Source organism: Dermacentor albipictus, chromosome 7 (genome assembly GCF_038994185.2).
Source record: "Dermacentor albipictus isolate Rhodes 1998 colony chromosome 7, USDA_Dalb.pri_finalv2, whole genome shotgun sequence".
NCBI lineage: Eukaryota > Metazoa > Arthropoda > Arachnida > Ixodida > Ixodidae > Dermacentor > Dermacentor albipictus.
This window is the reverse complement of record NC_091827.1, coordinates 88,382,342-88,406,406: the sequence shown is the minus strand read 5'-3', so window position 1 is coordinate 88,406,406 and position 24,065 is coordinate 88,382,342. Positions and strand designations below refer to the sequence as shown.

The window sequence follows — 24,065 nt, the reverse complement described above, 5'->3', positions numbered from 1 at the left end:
AAATATATATTGGGGCAATGGCACAGTGTCCCACATAGAACGAACTGTTGTGGCCTCAACACTCGGTTAGAGCGAACGCGAAGCTGTCGGGCCCCTGTTGTTGACCGAGCCGGCGGTGTTTGGTGCGGTTTTGCTGGACTGCGAACCCGCGGCAGGCGAATTTCGCGCACTTTGTGTTCCCCTGACACGACGCGAACACAGAGCGCACAAAGCGCCAGCGCTGCTTTGCGGGTAAAATAAAGTAAAAAAAAGGAAAAGCGCGCGTTGAAAAAGGAAAACTCAAAAGCGCGCGCGCGCGGTGACGAAAGAGAAAGTGGCGCCGCCCGCGTCGCTGTGATGCATCCACGTGATCTGCGTCGGCCAATCCGAAAAGTCAGGCGTCTGCTCTACCGGCTCAAACCGGTTCTCCATTTGTTGCTCCGTTGCCACCCCGCGCTGAGGGCATTGCGCCGTCGATTCTTTCTGTGCGATGGCACTGCATTGACATCGTTGCCGCATCCGTGCCTTTCCCTGATCGGGGAGTTGAAGGCTGCCTCAGCGCGCGAGCCCAAGGGCTTGACTTGCGCCTGGTGCGATGGAGGACTGTACGCCGACCTCTTCAGGTGCTAAAAGGAAAGCTGTCGACATCGCAACGAAGATGGCCATTGTTAATGAATTTGCTCAAGGTACAAAAAAACTGCGAACTGGTCAAGAAGTACGGACTGTCGAAATCGACCATTTTAACCATTGCTAAGGGCAAGGAAAAGATTCTTGGTGCTACCGTGAATGCCGACCTGACGACTAGAAAGCGCCTTCGGAAGGCGACCTACGCGGACGTTGAGGATGCACTGCTGAAGTGGTTCGCTGACGCGCGGTCTCGCAACGTTCCGATCAGTGGACCGCTGATGCTCTCCAAGGCTAAAGACTTCGCCTTTCTTTTGGACTTTCCCGATTTCAGCCCAGGCAATGGATGGCTCCACCGGTTTAAGGCTCGCCACGGAATTGTTTTCAAGGCGGTCGTGGGCGAGGCCGCGTCTGTGAACGAGGACATCGATGCGTGGCTTTCCGACAACCTCCCAACAATCACGAGCTATGCTCCACGGGACGTTTACAATGCCGACGAGACTGCGTTGTTTTATCAGATGTTGCCATCTAAAACGCATGCCTTGAAAGGCGACAAGTGCGCAGGAGGGAAGAACAGCAAGTTGCGCATAACAGTTCTTCTGTGTGTCAATATGGACGGCAGTGACCGGCGGCTGCCTTTTGTCATTGGCAAGTCACGTAAGCCGCGATGCTTTGGAAGCTACGTGCCCGTACGCTACAGGAACAATACAAAAGCCTGGATGAGTCGTGACTTATTTGCCAAGTGGCTTGTCGAGTTCGACCACGACATGACACGAAAAAACAGGAAAGTCTTGCTCGTGCTGGATAACTGTGCGGCGCACCATATGTGCAGCCTTCCTTGAGTGCAGTGACAGTGCTCTTCTTGCTTCCCAATGCAACCTGCAAAATTCAGCCGCTGGATATGGGCATCATTCATGCGTTCAAGGTGTGCTACCGGCGGTGCGTCATCCAACGCTTGTTGATCGCGATTGATGCTGCCATGCCAGTTCGCATCAGCTTGCTTGCTGCCGTGGACATGTTGAAAGCGGCGTGGATGGAACTCACCGCGGAGTGCATAGAAAATTGCTTCCGCAAGGCGGGTTTTATGGGCCCAGGCACCGAGGACGCCGTAGATCACCCACCGGAAGGCCGGTCGTACGAGGACTTGTGGCAACGCGTCGTTGACACGCAGCTGGCCGGACCTGACGTTGCCTGAGACGATTTCGTTTCTGCTGATGACGACGCCGACATTGCGGAGCCATGCACTGACGAAGCTATTGTGCGTGAAGTGCGAGCCCTTCCTGACTGCCCAGAGACCAACGAGGACGAGGATGCTGCTCTACCGCCGGTTGCTGTGAACGCTTCAACCGCGATCGGTTACATCGCGTCGCTAAAGGAACTCGTGTGCAGCAGAGGCCTTGGCGATGAACATATTACCGCGCTGGAAAAATTAGAAACGGCAGTGATGCGATCAGCTTTGAAGAAGCAGATATGCATCACGGACTTTCTTCAAAAATAAAGTGAACTTTCGTCTCGCTTGCTCTTTCTTCCCGTATTATAGGTGGTCCACTTAGTACGAACTTTGGATACAACGAACAAATGCCACGTGACGATCAAGTTCGTTATATGTGGGCTGGACTGTATATGCTATATCGATGAAGTGACTAGTGCCATGCTCTAATCTTCAAAGGTCACAATGCTTTCGCAATGAAATTGTTGACAGTGTGCGCTGTGTGTGTATCTTGTGTTCCGGCTCACTGCTCATCGCGATCACGCCCGATCCTGATCGAATTTCGCGGTCACGACTGCCTCCTTTGGACAAAATGAGCGAGAGACCCAATCACAGTCGATAATTTCGATCCGGATCGGTGCCGATCGCGATCAGAAGTATACGTGTGACACTGGTAGTGACAGGGCAACGCCATATCATACTCGCCTTCACGGGAGACCACTGACCAAACGACAACAATAGTTCGTGCCAGTGCACTGCGCCAGCAACACCCAAGGAGACGCACGAGGAAAACTTGTACACGACGCACGGATCACCAGCCAACACATGGCAAAATGCCGGCACGCCAGGGCACGCCTAGGGACAACGACCAAGGAAATGAAGTGAACTAGGGTGGTTGCTTGGGCTAGTTGGTAATCCATGATCAAAAATAACGTACAGCGCAAAGGACAAGGACAGCGAAAGACGACATACACAGCGCTGACTTCCAACAAGATTTTATTGCGTTGCCACATCGTGTGTATATATACAGGAAGAGGCATGCGCAGAAAATGTACGACAGTCACAGGGGGTGTCCTAGCAGCAAGTCATTGAACTAAGCACATGGTCACCTGAAAAAATAGAAGTTAAATTACAATTACTATCTGTTTAGAAACGCGACTTCACCAGGGGTCAGCGCGATTGAGGGCGCACTAACGCACAATCTGCCAAGTTTTCTGATGAAATCAGCTTCCACAATTTCCCTGGTGAGCTGTGAGCAGTGTCTCGCTAAAACGTGCGTATCTTCAAAGAATGGCACGCAGCCGCAGTCCCGGCAATGAATGCCCAAGTGGCCTTGTACAGTGCTGCGGACATTGTTACAATGCTCTCTTAGTCGATCGTTTAAGCACCTGCCCGTCTGTCCTACATATTTACTGCCGCAAGATAGGGGAATTTGGTAGACTACATTAGTTGTGCATGTCACAAACCGTTTTCTGTGCCCGACAGAACAACTCTGATGCGATTTAGGCGCGTTTACACGCTTACAGAGCTTTGCCAATTTTTCCGGGGCTGAGAAAACGACTGTGATCCCTGCACGCTGCCCAATTTTCTTAAGCCTATGGGATACATCATGCACAATGACTTGCTGCTAGGACACCCCCTGTGACTGTCGTACATTTTCTGCGCATGCCTCTTCCTGTATATATACACACGATGTGGCAACGCAATAAAATCTTGTTGGAAGTCAGCGCTGTGTATGTCGTCTTTCGCTGTCCTTGTCCTTTGCGCTGTACGTTATCTTTGACCAAAGAAACTGCTCCTCCGTGGTACCTAGGCAGAGGGAGAAATTACAGGCGCAAACGCCTCCAGATTTTCTCTCTCGCACCGGCTAAAACGACTGGCCGATCCCGTGGACTGGCTATTCCTCAAATGACCGTCTCGTCCGGGCAGCCGGGCGAGCCGGGCATAGTCGCGTCAGGCCCCGCACACTGTCAAGTTCAAGAAATGGCCACAGAGGGCGAAAAAATCGACCGCGCACCGCTGCTATTTAACAAGCATAGTAGAACACCTCAAGGGATTCCCGAGTTAGTTTCAATATCTCCCGCTAGGGGCGCCGTAATAAGCGAAATTTTTTTTACAAACTTTCTCCTACGATTAGCGAAGCATGTTTACTACATAAGATAAGCGATAAAATTATCTTGGATAATTAGCTACTGTACTTTTACAGTAGCTAATTAAGCTACTTAAGTTTACTGTTTGTTATTATAAACGCAAATAGCGTTCAGCATCACCGATCTTCCACGTGACCCCTCGCCTGGATTAAAGTGTACTAGACCGTTGGGTAGTGAGCTGACTCTCCGGTGGCGGCGTGCGCTCCCGCGTCGCCGGAAATGTGAACATTTTTATGTTTTCCCGGGGACCCGCGCGGAGGTGCTGTCGTCGTCGTCAATGTAAACCTCCGCTGCCTCCGCCGCTGCCTTCCTGGCTTTGCGCGCCGCTGCCTCCGCTGTGCTTTCTTTCATGTGTTCCGAAGTTTACATTACCAATTCTAATGTTTATAAGAAATCATCGTAGGGAAGTATATCGTGCGTCGCTATTGCGTGTGAAATGGCACCACGCCGTTTGAACCACTGTTTTGCGCCCGGCTGTAAAACGGGCTATGTACAGTACATGTAAAAGGTGCCCCAAAGCCGTCGTTATTCAGCGTGCCCAAGGATGAAGCACTTCGAAGACTGTGGGAAAAAAACCTCCATCGAGCGGACAAGCCTCTCGAAGACACAAGTGCCGTGTGCGAACTACATTTTGAGCCGCGCTACGTAATTCGCGACTATGTACACATCATTGGTGGCAAGGAAGTGCGGATCCCACGTGGTAAGCCACTGCTTAGCAGTGATGCTGTGCCAACCATTCTTCCAAACCTACCCGCGTATTTGACGAAAAAAGCTGTGAAAGAGAGGCCTGCTCGTAAAAGGAAGTCAGAGAGTTGCGCGTCTCCGGCGAAGCGTAGACCGTGCTCGAACAGTGACACGACGGTGTCCTACACAAGCGCTGCAACGATTGCTGAGCAAGGCGCGGCCTCCTCGACGGAAGCAGGCGTGGAGCCGGACGCCGATGCAGAATTTTCATGCCCACTGGGTCAGCAGGAACCCATGCTGTTATTTGACAGTCTTCAGGTACCGTCGGAGCAGTGGACCAAGCACAGGTTTCCTGGACACGACGGTGTCGTGTACTGCACGTCTGTGTTGACATCAACAAATGAGGTGTGCTCAGAAAAAGTGGTAATGTTCTTTCAGTCACAGACGCACAGTTACTACAAAGTGTTTGTGAGAGGAATTCTGCTAAAAGAAAGCACATTGCAAACAAGCGGGGAAGCAGAAGATGTGCTGAGAGCAACTGATTCCATGAGTGTTTGCACTGGAGTAATGCGACTTGAAGATTATGAAGAAAGGTATTTTACGAAGAACCTTAAATCCCACGTAGTGACCCTCGAGCAAATGTACTTCAGCAGCAATTGCCTGGGTCAGGTCGCTGAAAGAGGTAATTATGCTGTCCATTTTGCCTAATTTGCAACTCATTTTATGTTGCGTTCATTGATTTTTTGGCTCCGTGGGAACTCAATTCAATGCACTTTTCTTGCAGGTACGCAGTGTGTGTCTTGCCGCTACTTGAAACGAGCACTGCAGATCAGACGAGCGAGGGTCAAAAGAACTGATAAAAAGAGCGGCCGATCTGTTGTGCTTAAACTGCGAGCTGCAGCGAGAAGAAACAAGAGGCTAGTTGTTCGCCTAGGAGATGTGAAAAATGAACTTGCTAAAATGAGAGGGAAAGATGCTGCCATTCAAGCAGAAGCATTAGAAGCACAGATCTCAAAACTGCCCCCCAGACAGCAGGAAGCTGTTCGACAGTGCTTCGCAGCTTCAAAAGTGAAACCTAATGGTCTACGCTACACGAAAATGTGGGTCCTGGACTGCATAATAATGAAGATGAAAAGTCCTCGTCTGTATGAGCATCTTCGCCGTAATAGCATTCTTTCCCTACCGTGCAAATCAACCCTCAAGCGCTATGTATCTGCATATCGCACTGTGTTTGGCTTCAGCGACAAAGTTCTGAGGCAGCTAAAAGTGAAGTCAGCTGAGCTTGATGCCTGGAAAAAACATGGTGGATTAGTTATAGACGAGCTAAAGCTGTCGGAACACTTTGCAGTTAAAACGTCTGGGGTTATTGAGGGTTTTGTAGACCTAGGCCCTTTCACAGCAGCCAAAGACAAAGGTGTCCCATGTGACCATGGCATGGTTATACTATTTGTTCCCTTTCAGGGAAAATGGAGCCAGGTAATTGGCTATTTTGCCACACATGGCAACATGAAGGGGGACATTCTTGCCAAAGTTGTTATTGAGGCAACCGTATTGGCCGAAAAGAGTGGCCTTTTTGTTGATTTCATTACATGCGATGGCGCAAGCTGGAATAGAAGGATGTGGAGGATACTTGGGATACAAGCATCAGCTGAGTCTACCACCTGCAAAATTCAGCACCCCAGCGATGCATCACGAAACCTCTTTTTTTATATCCGACTTCCCTCATCTTATCAAATGTCTACGCAACTCATTGTTGAAATCTGGATTCAACACTCCAGCTGGCCATGTAAGGCTCTTCTTCATCTTATTGAGGATTTTGTTGTGCTATTACTCACTCTTGAAGCTTAACAGGGTCCTCTCCAATTTCTTTTTAGGTGGATATGCAACACGTAAAGGAAGCCTACAAAATGGATTCCTGCAATGTTACCCTCAAGGTTATGCCAGGGATAACACGATGTCATATTGAGCCAAACGCATTTGAAAAGATGAGAGTCAGTTATGCGTTCCAGCTTTTCGGCATTAAAGTGCTCCAAGTTTTTCACCTGTATAAGGACACGTTAGAAGCCACTCTTGGAAGAATGGATGCAACTCAGGAATTCTTCAGGTGAAATGCCTATTTTCTCTTCTGCTACTTAATTTTAAAAGTAATGAAACCTTTGCATTATGGTTTTGTTAGCTGGAAATGATGTTTAAGTCTAACTTGGTGCAAGCAACATCTGAAGAGCTTTTTTGTGTATTTCAGCAAAATCCACCAGCTGATATCTGTGATGACCTCACGGTTCCCTGCGGAAGCCCTCCGGCCAGATTCTCGAGCAACAGCTGTGCTGCAGGATTTTTTATCCTATCGTAAAGCATGGGAGGAGCATGTAAAAGGGACAGGTGGCTTTGTGAGTGAGTCCACGGCAACAGGTCTGCGTGTAACCATTTCAAGCACATTAGGATTGCTAGATTACCTTACAAGAAAAGTAGGTTTTAAGTACCTAATGACCTCCAAAACTAGTCAAGACCTTCTTGAAAACCTTTTTGGGATCGTTCGACAGTCTTCTGGCAGTAATGACCACCCTGTTAGGCCGCTCATCTCTCGAACAGGAAGAATGGACGGCGTAGGGCTGCATGATTGTTTTGTATATACTTTTGAAGTGCCGCTAGTTGCACGTGCGTTTTGTGAATGGAGAAGCGTCCACCCCCCAGCGCCTCGGGCGGCAAACGATTCTGTTTGTGAGGGGTCGGACGGCCCGCGTGGTGTCGGTAACGAGCCGAGGCGCGCGCCGCCGCGGGGGGCGCGGTGCAGAGGCGCAAAACGGATTCGGAGCAAATGCTTTTGCGCGGGCTTTGTTGACATTCCGCCGATGGTCATAATAGGGCCACGCGGACAAAGCTCGAGCGGGACGGTTGTATACGCGACGTTGTGGCGCCGGCTCTTGAGTCCCCCTGCTAATTGGAGACGCAGCTGCTAGCAATGTTGACCACGTCTGGCGCGTACGGAGCGGGGGGTTCGCGCCCCTCGCATTCGGACGGCAGCCACGTGCATCTTGTTTTGAGCGCTGGGGAGAGCCCGCTTTGTGTCGTGTTGCAACATGCAGTGCGCGCCGTAGAGAGGGGCGCGGCGTCGTTTGAAGAGCACCCGAGTCCGGATGCCGCCAGCGGTAATTAGTTTTCTACCAGGAAAAACCTTGAGGGGGACTACGGTACGCGGTGTTGGGACACCAGCGCCCGAGCCCCCCTTGCTGGCTAGAAACGCCGCTGAGGTGCGAGATGGCCTCAATAAATCATGCATGCCTGGCGTGTTTGACGAGGCCGTCACTGACCACGTGGAAATAGGAGGGGGAGAGGAAGATGTGGGAAGAGGGAAAACAGGGTGGTTTTCCAATAGATTCACTTATGAGAGTAAGCCCATCCCTTTGGGTTGTGGCTTAAGAAACTGTCAACTCTCATTGGCAATTGCTTCCGTGGGATGGGCTAACGACCCTACCGCCCTTTTTCTTTGTCTCTTTCCCCTATAACAACCGAGACGAGGTGCTTGTTCCTCAGTCTAGGCTGTAATCACTAAACCTGATAGAACAGTAAGACTCCGTACGATGCAACGCTAGTCTGGGCCGTAACCACTTAGTGGTAGAACAGTGAGACTCGGTTGATCGTATGTAGTGACAGTTGTCCTAGGCTCTAACTTAAGAAAAAGTAGAAGAGTAAGGCGCTGTTTACTTGTGGGTTTTGTATCAGTGTTCATTTGCTCACTGTGTATTTGACTGTGTAAATATTTCCGTTACAATATATCTTCAAGTTTTGTTACCTCCAACCTGCCTCCTGCTTCATCAACGCCGATAAACACCTTGAAGAGACTTTGGTCGACTTCAAGGAGAAAAGAACAACAATCAAGAAACTTAACTGGCGCAGTCGGCAGGATCGGCGAGCTCTACAACATCGAATCCTGGACCAGTGGTGAAGGGATCAAGTCATCCAACGAGCACCTCCTGCACCTTTGAGAAGATCCCACAGCAGTCAAGCCCGGCACCGTGGAGGAGATCCGGAAACGACAGTGCATTCAGCAAAGGGTGAGCAGGATTTCTTGCGTCTTTCTCAAGTTGGCATGGCAGTTGATGTGTAGAGCAAATGGTGAGGACACGCGGGGGCGCAGAGACAATGGAGTCTAATGGAGTTGAGGGTGCGACGGTGGCGGAAATGGATCGGAATCGGGAGTTATCAAATGACGATAGGCTAAATTCCGATAAGTCAAACGAAATGAGAGAACCCAGTCAGAGCCAGGAATTTTCGCAGCAGGCATCTCAGCCTTTGCAAATTCCGAATGATACAAGAACGCTTGAACTTGAAATTCAAAGGCTCAATGCTCAGACTACCTGTATACAACTTCAGATCGAGTACGAAAGGCTGTTGCAGGCAAGGACGAATGCTGAACGTCTCAATGGCACGTCGTCCAGCGCTGAGTCGGACCGAGGCGATCGGAGGCGAATGGGCTTCAACTCCGTCGAGCAATGCGCAAAAGTGCTGAAAGGGTTCCGCCTGCCGTGTGACGCGGATGTACCCTTATGGTTTGAGGAGGTAGAGAGACTTTTTGCTACTTACGGGGTACCGTATGAGAGTCGCGTGCATTTAGTCATGCCAGCTCTAACTGAGCGCGTTCGCTACCTACTGCGTAACCTCAACCAGGAAGAGAGTACAGATTACGAGTCAGTTAAACAGGCAGTGTTGATGGAACTGAAGCTTTCTCCTGCAGAGTATCTGCAAAGGTTTGAGAGAGCAGTGAAACGGAAGGAGGGAACGTGGTCACAGTTCGCGTCGCGAGTGAAAACGTATTTTTCCTACTACCTTCAGATAAGAGGAGCCGACACTGTAGAAGTTATGGCAGAACTCATGGTAGCGGATCGTATAAAAGCGGGCCTTAGTATAGAGGGTCTTGAGTACGTGAGGCTACGAGAAGGCGAGGAATGGCTTAAGCCACCTGAGATTGCCAAAGTACTGCAAACATTGGAACAAGCGAAAGGCAAAGGATATGCCTCAAAGCCATCAGCGGCAGAGATGGGGCAAAAGCCGACGCGAGTGGCGAAAAGCGCCCTAAAGTGCCACGTATGTCACAGCTCAGGCCATTTCGCTAAGGATTGCCCGAATTCTAGTGACAAGGGAAACCAGCCAAAGAAGGCTACCGAGCCAAGGCCGAGAGCACAAAGGGTGTTGATAGCCGACGAGACGGGAAGTGGGATACCTGATGGAGTCCTTACTGCAAAGGTAGAGGCTTTGAAACACAAAGCTGAAGGCATGACCAACCTACAGTTGATCCCGATCTCATGCGGAAACGTATCCACAGATGCGATTTTAGATACGGGCAGTGAAATAACTGTCATACGCGAGAGTCTGCTTCCGCAATGTATTGTGGAGCCTTCAGGCACGATACGATTGGTGTCTGCATTTGGTAAAACTATTGAGGCAAAGCTAGCAACGTTGCCGGTAAAGTTAAATAGCCCGCAAATGGCAGCGGAACCTCAGAACGTTGACCTACTCTGCGCGTTGACTAATGAGCTCGTCGAGGGCACAGATTGTTTGTTGACCAAGGAAGATTGGGAACATTTGTTGAGGGCCAGCAGCTCTCTGGAATCCACTGTAGCACCGGCCGAGCCTACTCAGAGGATAGAGCGATCAAATGAGAAAGCCGAGGCAGTAGCCTGCAATGTTACTTTGGAGGAGGAAGGTGTTTCTGGAGAAGTTGAGCTAATTGATGAAGAGAGGGATGCGTCAATAAGCCAGAGAGAAGAGTTCCGCAGATTGCAGCTAGCTGACGCTACCTTAAAGAAAGGTTGGGAAGATGCTCGGAGTGGGAAATCCGGCATGTTCGTCTCTGATGGACTCTTACACCACTGGGACTCAATAGTAGGCACCCGAGTGAGACAACTAGTTGTTCCGAAAGACAAGCGCAGTGAGGTGATGCGTTTAGCTCATGAGTCACTATGCGGAGGGCACCTAGGGCCAAGGAAAACTAAAGTGCGTATTAGGTGTAATTTTTTTTGGCCTGGCATGGAGAAGGAGGTATTAGAGCATTGTCGTTCATGCCATGATTGTCAAATTCGCTCTGACAGGCGTCGCACGGACAGAGTATCTATAACTCCTCCCACTAGGCCAAATCACCCTTTTCAAATTGTCAATGCAGACATCATTGGACCCTTAGACAGACCGTCAGCGAAAGGTCATAGGTACGCGCTATGCTTGGTGAACATGTGCACAGAGTGGCCAGAGGTTGTCCCACTGCGCTCTTTGACAGCTAAGGCGACTTGCGACGCGTTGATTGAAATTTTCAGTCGCACTGGCCTTCCGGAAATGATCTGTTCCGACCAGGGCACTAATTTCAAATCACAGCTCACACAGTCGATGCTCGAGAAATTAGGTTGCGCACCAAGATTCTCAACCCCAGAACACGAAGAGAAAATAGCTGCAATTAAGAATGTGGCGACACCACGCACTAAAAAGGAGCTACGCAGCCTGCTAGGACTGTGCGGCTACTATCGCGAGTGCGTCCGAGAATGTGCAGAGGTGGCGAGCCCGCTCACGCGGTTAACAAAGAAAGCGGTACCCAATAGCATACCCTGGCCGGAGGAAGCTCAGACGGCATTTGAGACACTGAAACAGTCCCTGTGCGAGGCCGTGGCGCTCAGCACTCCGGACCCATCTGAGCCCTACTGGCTTTTCACAGACGCATCAGCTACGGCGGCGGGCGCTTGTTTGGCGCAAATGACAGCTGAGGGAAAGGAGAGGCCTATTGCCTTTGCCAGCCACCGCTTCACGCCGACTCAGACGCGATGGTCGACAATTGAGAGGGAAGCGTTTGCTATTATATGGGCCTTAAAGAAGTTTGACTACTGGCTTTTTGGTGCCGAGATAACCGTGGTTTCCGACCACAGTCCATTGTCGTACCTTACAACTTCGACTCCACACGGGGCAAAATTGACAAGATGGGCGCTGGCTTTACAGCGATATCACGTGTCAGTGCGACATCGGAAGGGTGTCAGTAATGGTAACGCGGATGCTTTGTCCAGGCTTCACAACAGCTCATGGAAGCCAGCGTAATACTATAGTGCCATGCCAACTGGATGGGCGTGAATGTTCCTGCTCACTTGGCGCTGTATATTGCGGACTTTGTGAGTGCCGATTCAAGACCCAGAGACACTAGAGTGCTCTTACAGTTTGGAACTGCAATCGTGTGCTTAATAGTTTGATGACATGTATTGTGTATTTCTTTTTACTCTCTTCTTGCTTTGTTACTTGAAAGTGTTTGTTCTTGTGATGTAATTAGGCTAGGGTGTGGTTAGAATGTTCATTACGTAATCGCGGCAGTGATTTATCGTATCACTGAGCGAAAATCAGCCCAGTATACTCTTTAGGGGGAACGTGTTAGGCCGCTCATCTCTCGAACAGGAAGAATGGACGGCGTAGGGCTGCATGATTGTTTTGTATATACTTTTGAAGTGCCGCTAGTTGCACGTGCGTTTTGTGAATGGAGAAGCGTCCACCCCCCAGCGCCTCGGGCGGCAAACGATTCTGTTTGTGAGGGGTCGGACGGCCCGCGTGGTGTCGGTAACGAGCCGAGGCGCGCGCCGCCGCGGGGGGCGCGGTGCAGAGGCGCAAAACGGATTCGGAGCAAATGCTTTTGCGCGGGCTTTGTTGACATTCCGCCGATGGTCATAATAGGGCCACGCGGACAAAGCTCGAGCGGGACGGTTGTATACGCGACGTTGTGGCGCCGGCTCTTGAGTCCCCCTGCTAATTGGAGACGCAGCTGCTAGCAATGTTGACCACGTCTGGCGCGTACGGAGCGGGGGGTTCGCGCCCCTCGCATTCGGACGGCAGCCACGTGCATCTTGTTTTGAGCGCTGGGGAGAGCCCGCTTTGTGTCGTGTTGCAACATGCAGTGCGCGCCGTAGAGAGGGGCGCGGCGTCGTTTGAAGAGCACCCGAGTCCGGATGCCGCCAGCGGTAATTAGTTTTCTACCAGGAAAAACCTTGAGGGGGACTACGGTACGCGGTGTTGGGACACCAGCGCCCGAGCCCCCCTTGCTGGCTAGAAACGCCGCTGAGGTGCGAGATGGCCTCAATAAATCATGCATGCCTGGCGTGTTTGACGAGGCCGTCACTGACCACGTGGAAATAGGAGGGGGAGAGGAAGATGTGGGAAGAGGGAAAACAGGGTGGTTTTCCAATAGATTCACTTATGAGAGTAAGCCCATCCCTTTGGGTTGTGGCTTAAGAAACTGTCAACTCTCATTGGCAATTGCTTCCGTGGGATGGGCTAACGACCCTACCGCCCTTTTTCTTTGTCTCTTTCCCCTATAACAACCGAGACGAGGTGCTTGTTCCTCAGTCTAGGCTGTAATCACTAAACCTGATAGAACAGGAAGACTCCGTACGATGCAACGCTAGTCTGGGCCGTAACCACTTAGTGGTAGAACAGTGAGACTCGGTTGATCGTATGTAGTGACAGTTGTCCTAGGCTCTAACTTAAGAAAAAGTAGAAGAGTAAGGCGCTGTTTACTTGTGGGTTTTGTATCAGTGTTCATTTGCTCACTGTGTATTTGACTGTGTAAATATTTCCGTTACAATATATCTTCAAGTTTTGTTACCTCCAACCTGCCTCCTGCTTCATCAACGCCGATAAACACCTTGAAGAGACTTTGGTCGACTTCAAGGAGAAAAGAACAATAAAACATCAAAGAAACTTAACTCACCCAACACCAAGTCAATTTCTAGTTATCATTAACTGCTTGTCATTTTATGGGCTAGTAAAATGTGCCAGTCAAGGTAACTGTCAGCAGGACGAACTGGGCTCCCTCCTGGAAGTTGACAGCCTGCCAGACACTGCGCAGAATGCAGCAGACTTTCATCTGCCAATGAGTGCTGCTAAGAGCATGCACACAGCTCCATCCTCCCAAGACCATAACCAGCACATTGCCAGCAGTGACTCAAGAATAATTTTTCACATCGCTGGCTATGTTGCAAGAAAATGCGTTTTAAAAACCAATTGCCAAGACTGTCTGACCCTTCTCACTATGCCTGCCCCAGATGAAACTTTCCAGCTTGCGAGGCTGACAAAGTTTCGTGACAATGGAGGGCTCCTCTATCCAACTGGTCGCTTATTTGGTTTCATAAAGAAGCTTGAGGACTTGTTCACAGGCTGCTTCTCCCATGGACAGCTGCACTCTGACAGCATTTTAGATGTGCTGACAGTTGTCAAAGCCAGACTTAGAGGTTGGTTGTTCCAGTCATGCTTCCACCCTTTCTCCAAAAATAATCAAATTCTATGTCACTACACGACTTCACTTCTATGTTAAAAGTATAAATACTGACAAGTCGGGGAAGCGCCAAAAGGCAAAGCACTTGAAGTTGAGCCGCTGCTCTTGAAATGTGCATGCTGTCTGCATTGTCTACTTGTTGCATTGTGCTTGTCAAGATAATAAACTTTTGTTAAAGTTGTTCAACCAACATTTTTTTTCTCTTTTTCTTTCATAAAATATTTCCTTAAAAATAAGTGTGGCTATACCAACATCACTCTCTGGAAAGGCAGATATAGGAAATTATGCAGTATGTTAGTGTCGGGAGAATTAAATGCGTTTTATGTTGGAATAATGTAGAGCAACGACTGATGTATAGGCGCATGTTTTCTGACACATATGTGACAAGCTACAGCATGGAAGGTGTTTTAAACGGTTTACCTTTTGTTTCAACATTCATGTGCGATTAAAACTTCATATCTATGCTGCTTAACATTTCATTGATATACCTCTATTTTTCTTCCACAATATGCTCAGCCAGAGTCAAATAGGTGGGTATACAGGAAAGGCATCGTTCCAAAGGTGCCTGAATTGCTGTAAGGACTGCAAATAGGGTAACGCCGAAAACGAATTTCTGCACGCGCGCAACTCGATAACACCGCGACATATGGATCACTTACGTTCTAATCAAAGACAGCAGTAAAACTGCTGTCTTTGACAAGAATGTAAGTGATTCATTTGTTATGTCACGCTATTATTGAGTAAATATACCCAAACTTGCTGTCAATGGAGAGGAACCCCACAGCCTTTTACTCGGCGCAAGACGCGAGTTTTCGATACGAGTGCAAGCTCAGCAAAGCCAGCGTTACAAAAATGGTGATTAAAGAAACTTTTCCCTCATGAAAAGAAAGACGAAGTACTACTGACAAACAAGCATACTGTCCAAGCTCTTTATTTATATGAGAAACGAGCATTCAAGAAATTAGACCGTTTCTACAGCGGCGACCACGTACCTTTCGCACGGCCAAAGCGCGGCCGCTTACATTGAATACAGTGGTGGCGCCATCTAGCAGGCGAGACGTAAACCGCGACAGCGGATGGAGCTCAGTCAGCCCACTACCCAATATTCTAGTACACTTTACCTGGATTCAAAATTTTTTTCGAGTGCATGGCAGCACGGATTCATTCGTTCGTACACTTAGACTGCTTGCTTCTTTGTTGCTAAAATTGGTTTATTGCGATTTGCTGTCTCGCGTTACTTAACTTGGGGTGAAGTGACGTGTTTGCAAGTGGACATGTAAGCCCGAAAGTTACGTTACGGTCGTAAGCCATGCGTCTGCATCGAAATGGGAACCGTATTCTGCTACTGAGGACAGCAGTACCGGTGAGTAGTTTAATATCGCTGCCTGAATCCTTAAGTAATATTGCTCTCGTTAATTTACAGGCGGAGACAAGTTAACGAACTAGATGCTGCATTACATATGGGCAGTTAGTACCCTCCATTGCTGTTTCCGAAATAAACTTTTAGTAGCGAATTCACGAAAGAGAAAGCGATATCGGAACGCGCGTCACATTTTTTATCTCGCAGCCGTAGCCATGGGTGATAGAGAAGACTTATTAATGTATTTATTTTTTTCGAGTCCGCCTGCAAGTTCTTTCGTCCGCAGAACCCAATAACCCTTTGATAAACTGAAGCTAAAGTATTGAATTTATTGTATCAAACAGTTGCACGCACGATAATTCACCCATATTTCGTACCTGCTGGTTCAAAATGTTCTTGCTGTTTGGTTTACCTGAGGACATTTATTTTTGTAGTAGTGAAGCGGTTCATCACGTTTATGCAGAAAAAGAATGCATCACTGATAATAGCTTCATGCCTTTCATGCATTTGCTTGTGAAACCAGCAGTGTGATCTCTTCTATTGTATAAAATGAGCGCACAAATGTTCTCATTTGTGATCATAATAATACTTACGCTGTTGGCACACATTGTAGTTAGGTAGATACCAAAGTTATGAACAGTGGCAATATTTATGTAACCCCACAAAGCCCAACATATCATTTTTGATAAGCTGAATTCGATGCCTGAAGAATTTCATTTTGTGCTGTAAACCCAATGTACAGCCCATACTAGCCTTTTCGATACTCTGGAGGGAGTGTTCAGTTGTGAATAGTTCAGCAAATGAATGTCTAATTCGGTAATCATCATACTAATTCATTTTACTGAATTGTAATTTTGATGTTTTCTTCGTACTAATATACTCTCTGTGACCAGAAATACGTTAGCAAGTATTTTTTTGGAGTTTTTTTTGACGTGGGACAGTGTGCATTTGCATGTGTTCTGCAGTCACAAACTATTACAGTGTCACAGTTTCTTGCATTTTACATAGCAAAATTCATCTTTTTTCAATTTCTGATAGAGTCAAAATTTATTTTCCAGACATGCAGTAAAAAGGAACAGAGCCTGTGCCAAGCACGCCTCAACCCAGTCAGTTGACCCAGATCCACTACCCAGTGAGCACGACTTCGCCAGTTGTCGTTCAAGGTGCGTTCACAGCTAGTGTGTGGCTAATTGCCGACGTTCATGCCTGTGCTGTATCTGATGTGTTGCTGTTCTGCCCCAACAAAGCCTGTCCCAAGCAGGCCTGAACCTTGTCAGTTGACGCAGCTCCACTATCCAGTGAGCACGACTCCGCCAGTTGTCATTCAAGGTGCGCTAACAGCTAGTGTGTGGCTAATTGCTGACATTCTTGCCTGTGCTGTATCCGATGTGTTGCTGTTCTGCCCCAACAGACCCTGTCCCAAGCACGCCTAAACCCAGTCAGTAGACCCAGCTCCACTACCCAGTGAGCACGACTCCGCCAGTTGTCGTTCAAGGTGTGTTCACAGCCAGTGGTTGGCTAATTGCCGATGTTCTTGCCTGTGCTGTATCTGATGTGTTGCTGTTCTGCCCCAACAGAGCCTGTTGCCAACAACATGCCAACAGGAAGAAGCTGGAGCCGAATCCACAAGGCTTTTACACCACGAACTAAGAAGCGGATACAGAAATATTTGGATGAAATAGCAAGCCTACGGAGGACGTGTCAAGACTGAAAAGTGCTTCGGCCTACATTCCACCAGCACGGATATTGGCAGAGTCATCCAGGTACCTCAACAAAGACTTTTTAGAAATTCTTCGTGTTCAGATGCACCTGCAACCCATGAGCAAGCACGGACGACGCTGGCCAACAGAGTTCCGCCAGTTTGCACTTGACCTCTATTTCAATAGCCCAAAAGCATACAGGTACCTGGCAAAAACCCTTAGCCTTCCAACAGTAAAAACATTAAGAACCTGGCTATCGGCAATATCGCTCAAACCAGGATTGATGCCAGAGATTCTGGATTTTGTGAAAGAAAAAAAAAATTGGGATTTGATGGACAGTGCATGTGTCCTTATTTTTGATGAAATTTCTCTGAAACGAAACCTGCAGTATGACTCTAAGCATGATGTTCTTGGTTATGTTGACAGTGGCACTGAAAGGTCTGGTGGTGTAGCAAACACAGCACTCTTGTTTCTTGTGTCTGGTACAGCAAAGCAGTGGCTCCAACCTGTAGGTTTTACGATAGGTGACGGGACAGCCATTTTGAGTTTGCCGAGACAACTAATAAGTAAGCTGAAGGACAGTGGTCTCTTTGTAAAGGCACCGATCTGTGACCAAGCTGCCAACAACTGTGCACTTGGGAGAGCCCTCAAAATAACCCCACAAGATCCTTTTTTTGAAATGGATGGGACGAAAATATACTTTATTTTCGATCCGCCACACTTATTGAAGTGTACTAGGAACAACTTGCGGAAGCATGACCTCAAGGTTGGCAAGGATGTTGTTTCATGGAAACACATACTGATGATATACGAGTCCACCCACCACTTAAAGCTCAAATACCTGCCTAAAATCACTAACAAGCATTTGTACCAGACTCCTTTCGGCAACATGAAAGTAAAGTTTGCCTCGCAGGCCTTCAGCAACAGTGTGTACGTGGTAATTGAGGCCTTCATTGCTTTTAATGTTCTGCTTCCTACTGCCACACACACGGGCAGCTTTGTAGAAAGGATGGACAAGCTATGTGATGCTTTGAACAGCTCCGCAGTACGTATAAAAGAGCGAAAAATGAGACATGCCATGACCTCGTCCACAGAGCACATTGAATTTTTAAAGGCTTGCGTGCCTTGGATCAAGTCCTAGAAGTTCGATAGCCCTCGCCGGCCTACGACTATATATAGATGGCAGGTAACAATCAAGGCAATCTTGTTGCTGCGGCAAGATCTGCACCACTCTTTTAATTTTCAATTCTTGCTAACCCGGCGACTCAATCAGGACCCAATTGAGAATATGTTCGGGCTCATTCCGCAGCAGCATGGTTGCAATGAAACTCCAAACGTCTACCAGTTTTGTGCCGGTCTACGGCACATTGTTGTGTCAAAGCTTTTCAAGCTTTCTGACAACAGTAACTGTGAAGAGGACAAGGGGTTTCTTTTAACTCAACTTAAGTCGCTGCAACTCACCAACCTTAGCAGCCCGACTGAAGGGGCCTCTAGCTCCACAAGTGCTGCTTCTACAGAAGGGCTCTCTGAAAGTAGTGTAGAAGCAAGTGATGAGGTGTTTGAGTTAAACGTAGTTTGCTATGTGTGTGGATATCTTATACATGCATTCCTAAAGAAAAGTCAGTGCAGCTCGTGCCACAACCGCCTGAAGGAAAGCGACCAGGACCTTGCAAAACCTAGTCAGTTATTTATGATGTTTAAAGCTGTTCCCGTAAGCGGCAAATCACTTGGCCATTTAACTGTTTCAACTGACGCAGCATATGCATATGTCATGAAGCTTGAGGACAAATTTACATGCGCAGTAGAGGCTGTTGTACACCATCAAGGTGTTACAAGTGAACTGTTTTCCATTGTGGCAGAAGAGACTGGCAATCTGCCATTTCGTAGTACAGTCTGCAAGCAGCAATTTCTACAGCTCTATGTCCACCTTAGACTTCTTTGGCATTTGCGGTTGAAAAACCGGGAGTTAAGCTTGTCAAAAGCACCTAAATCTGCTGCGAAAAGAAAACGAGAAGCTGCAGTAGGCAACTGTCGGGGTGCCTTGCAAAAGTAAGGGTAACACTTCCTTTCTTTTTCACTTCAATGACTTGTGAATTTTGGTTTTCTTTTCTTACTTAGCTTCCTGGCCTTGTCAAATTCCATTTGTGTCAAGTATAAAAGCTTTTTCATTCTCAATTATTCTTCGAGCCAATTCTTCCCCCTCATCCAAACGTACAGGTCAAGCAGTTCTTGCTATGTAGCGTTTGCCTTCTTGTTTTTGGCCTCCATCGCTTACACAGCGTAGTGGCTTCCTACTTAAATGCAAGATTTCTCATCCCCATAGTGCATTGCTGGTCTCATCCAGAATTGCTCTCCTTGCTGGGAAGACTGGGTTTTTGCCAGGTACTGAAGCAAAACAGGTTCAAAACAATCTGTTTCCACTGCTGGTTGTCGCTTGTTACCAGACCGCCAGGTGCGACGGAAGGCAAGCACTATACCTGTATTCTAACGGCTGAATGTGCCGCAAGCCACTCATGTACGCGAATGCTCGCCGATGCCATGTTGATGTTAACCAATGTATAGAGTATACAGTGAACCTTATGCGAGTAGTACGCTGAAGTGATTGATTGCAGAGTTTCCTTGAGATGCTGTCCTTCTCGGTCATATGTCTTGCATCCAAAAAAGGGTATGTATACAGAAATACTCAATCTGCTGTAAGCTTTTCACATGTTTATCATTAACATTTGTAAAGCAGTCGTGGCTAATGTGACTGGTAGATGAACAGTTGATTGAATGCAAGCATTCATTCTGTAGCCAATCACTCTGTTTCCCAACGCATCAAGAGTTTCAAGACAACGGGAACAAGAAATGGGCATTTACAGTAGTGAACTAACAAGCGAGTTTATTTTTGTTATAGTAACTCTAGATGTGTTGCACACAAGGAAAACAGAAATGAGCAGCATGCAGTTCACAGTGTCCGCAGAGGACTTGAACCCGTCAGAATATAACCCCCGGGACTGGAAGCATGTCCTGTACATGCACGCGTCCCATCAGAACACGACCGGAGGCTCCAAATCGTCTCCCGCATGCCCAGGATCTAGCATGGGGACGCCACAGACCGCAAACGCCACGACGCCATTGCCGCCTGCGTTCCAGCCTCGCCAAGAACAGCTGTGCGCTGCGAGAGCAGCAGCGTTCAAAGGTCGCCAACTCGCACCGTTGCCTGCCGACGCTTACAAAATTGTCTATAGATCGCAGGGAGGGCTCGCGCTTCTCGACATTCCACCGTGTTCGCTACTCGCCACAATCATGCAAGCAGCGCAGCTACAAGGCGAACAAGGCATCCAGATCCCAGTACATCCCACAAACAACACGTGCACCATCGCCACCACGTGCCAAGAGACCGCCCTCAAACTCGTCAATCTCAAGGAAATTACACTTTGCAATCGAAAATATGCTATCACAGCCTACATCGACCCACCAGCCGAAGCGGTGCGCGGAGTGATCATGAATGCATTTTGGGATGAAACCCCCAGCGAAGTCATTGCAGACCTTCAGGCCCGAAATTCCAAAGTCCCCATCACTGATGCCCGATGTATGGGGAAAACACATTCAATCCTTATCACCTTCGCCTACGGACCAGTTCCAAGGAAAATCATCTACGGCGGCGGTGCCCACCTATGCACGGTATACCGGGGACACATTGACGCCTGTGCAAACGGCAGAAAACCAGGACATCGAGCCCCGCTCCCACCGATGCCCAAGATGTGGCGAAATTCATGAAAGAGTGTACGCCCCAACCTGCGCTCCACAATGCATTCTCTGTGGTGGAGGACACCTGACCGGAACAAGTGGATGCAAAGCAAATCGAAGAAGTCCTACTACACGCCAGCCGCGGTCCACTCAAAAGAAGAAAGAACATCATAAACACCATCGATCCAGTCCCAGCCCGCATCGACGCTCCGGCAGCACAGCTTCTCGCCCTTCGGCGGACGCTCAACATCTCACATGGGCCGACCTGGCCGTCGGTAGACATACCCACCGCTCACCCAGCCTCCCGAAGCGCTACAACAGGAAAGGGAGCTCCGGGCCCTCAGGGAAGAGGTAAGTCGCCTTGCTTCCCTCATCCATACCCAACCCCCGACACAATCAGGCCTCCCTAACTCCACTCCACCCCCCCCCCCGAGACGGAATCTGTCAGCAAACCTCCCACCACGGTGTAGGAATAATTTAGGTGCTGACACTCGCCGCTCCCCGTAGAGAGAACGCGCGGGCAGATTGTGTTCGCAGATGACCTTGAATCGGCGGTAGTTTTCGCCGCAAGGGTACAGATGGCGCTGTAGTATGGGAGCCCAGGGGCCCGCGCTGCCCGCTCGGGTGCGTTCAGAAATTTTCACGCCACGCGCGGGGTGAATACACGTGGTATAGGTGCAGAAGTGTACTTGCTGAAACTCGTGTGTGTGTGTGTGTGTGTGTGTGTGAAGGCTTCTCCGGATTCTCGAAAAGTGTTTGGTTGTGCCTGTCAGTCCTGTGAGTGCATTGTTCGGCTGATTGGTATTCTGCTGGGATTCACTCAACGTATACCACGCCGCGTCATGTGACGCCGAGTGCAATTAGTTGCGTTCAGGCTTGCTGCGCTTCAAAATGGGCAAGAAGTGCTTTGTACCGAATTGCAAGTCGGGGTATCGGACATGCACGGAGCGTGTGTCGCTTTTCAAGGCTCCGCGTGAACCCGAACGTTTAGAAAAGTGGCGACAGGCGATTCCGAGAGCAGACAGAGTTTTGCAGCCTACCGACCATGTGTGCGCGAAGCACTTCCCGAATGAAGTGATCTCTGCAACATATCACGCGGAATACAAGGGGAACGTCCTTCTGCACGCACAAAAAAAGCCGGTGCTCTCACCCGACGCTGTGCCTAGCATTTTCCCGAATTGCCCAGGATACTTGACTGTGCAGCAAAAAACGAGAAAACCTCCGCGGAAACGGCAGGCTCTGCCGCCGACTTCTCAGAAGCCTAAGAAGCAAGGACAGCCAGAAGCGTCGAATGCTTCTGAAGAGCTACACCTGGCCGTTGAAAATACACCAAGTTTATTGCTGGTTGACACAACGAGTTCAAAATATTCTGATGCCGAATCAACAGACGCACCTTGTAAGAGGCCACGCTTGGATTTCAGCAGCGTCGCGCCCCCTCCACGTGAAGAAAAGGATCCTTTTCAACACGATACTGACACATTGAGTGGCACATGCACTGCCGACGCACCTAGTCACACAGCTGAAAAGGTAATTTCCTGTTTTAAATTCAGGTGGCATTCCTCCAGCCGCTTCACCTAAGCTCACTAGGCGCAACAAATCATGATATTGTTCTACAATACCTACTGAGCGGAAATTATCGTAAATACGATACGGTTGCTGCAGCCGTGTTTTCTTCCCTTCAGTATATTTATTTGATTATAATTAATTAGCCAGGATCTCATTGGACATCTAAGAGCACAGTGTGCTAGTAATCGCATAAGCTTTGCTCACTATTAGGTGCCATCCGGAAAGTGCACATTCATTTATTTAATTTCAGCGCCGTTCAGGCGTTAAAGAAGAGGTTGGTAACAGGAAAATTTTAGATTAATAAGAAATAATAAAATAGTAAGAAACATATAACACCGACTTGTTAAGAGAAGTAATGACATAATATAGATGACGTAAACGAAACTTTGGCTTAGTTCGGACGGCAGAAACATTCCTAATTCTATCATTTCTTTTCATTCAGCAACAAGTTTCTTCCTCATCTCAAAAAACTACGGAGCAAGAGAGAAGTCATGGACCAACGCAAGAGCAGCGACCCACCGAGTCCCTGTTCCTTCAGGACGGAGGACAGCAAATGACAATTTCCGCTCTGTCAGGCTGTGCTTCCAGCCTTAAACTCCCAAGTGAAGCCTGGGCAGTCCAAGTTTCTGACAGATTTGGGGTTAAATCTGTTGTTTTCAGTGAGCTAGAATTGCCGAAAGAGAGTAACCAGGCGCCTTTTCATAGAAAAGTACTAGAAGTAACCACATCACATAATGACTCCTTGTCAGTGAAATGTTTTGTTTATGGCCGTTTTGTTAACGTACAGACCATAAGTTCTGGTTTGCCCATGAATTCCCTAGCTGATATAGAGTGTGCAGTACGGGTCTTTCATGAAATGCATGTGTGTGCAGGTGGTCCCAGTGGTGAAATGTAGAATAATATACGCCCTGAGTGCGCATATATTGACAAATGTGGAACCTGGCGGCACAACCGTTACCTACTAGTGACAGAGAGTACAAGTTGCAATGCATGTGCTAAGTTAAAAGATGTACTTCGTATTCATGCTGCACGAAAGAAAAAGAATTCTCAACTGAAACACATTCGCATTCCGGCCAGTCCATCGAAAAAAACACGCATTGAAATGTTGCGGCGCGCCAGGATTGCCTGCTACAAGTCAAAAGTGCGGCTTCAAAAACAAAAACATAATCTTGAACAAGAATTGGCTAACTGCAAATCAAAACTACTAGAAATCAGTAATGAAACACTCGAACGCCTTTCCAGAGAAGCAAACCTTCCTGAAGCGCAAAAGCTGGTGTTGAAAGAGTGTGTAGCTGCAGGCAAAGCTCGCTCAAAAAACGGTAGAAGATACTCAGATGACTGGATCTTGCTCTGCCTTCTCCTCCATATTAGGTCACCTGGAGGATACAGATTCTTGATGGAGAGTGAAATTCTCGCCTTGCCTTCAGTACGAACAATACACCGCTACATCTCATTGGTGGGCTTTAAAACAGGCTTTGATAGTAAGTTCTTCATAGCCTTAAAAAAGAAACTTGAAAAGAAAGATGACTTCAAGCGGCACGGTATTATCATCTTTGATGAGATGCAAGTCCGTAAAAGTAAGGCTGTCAACTCAAAGACAATGACCTACGTCGGTCTGGCATCAGAGACGGAAAACAGTACCGAGCTTGCAGACCATGCTCTTGTTTTTATGTTCTGCCCTTTTGGTGAAAGTTATGCTCAGCCAATAGGTGTTTTTGCAGCAAAAGGTGCCACGAGGGGTACTATTCTTGCACAGTTGCTCCTTCAGGCA

The 24,065-nt window shown here is 48.3% G+C and overlaps 1 protein-coding gene and 1 pseudogene across 1 annotated transcript in view; one reads left to right on the top strand and one right to left on the bottom strand.

The window, feature by feature from the left end:
- Positions 1-24,065, bottom strand: part of LOC139048051 (sulfotransferase 1C2-like) — a 212,818-nt gene that overhangs the window by 105,464 nt on the left and 83,289 nt on the right. The window lies entirely within an intron of this gene.
- Positions 1,122-2,101, top strand: LOC139047526 (tigger transposable element-derived protein 6-like; annotated as a pseudogene).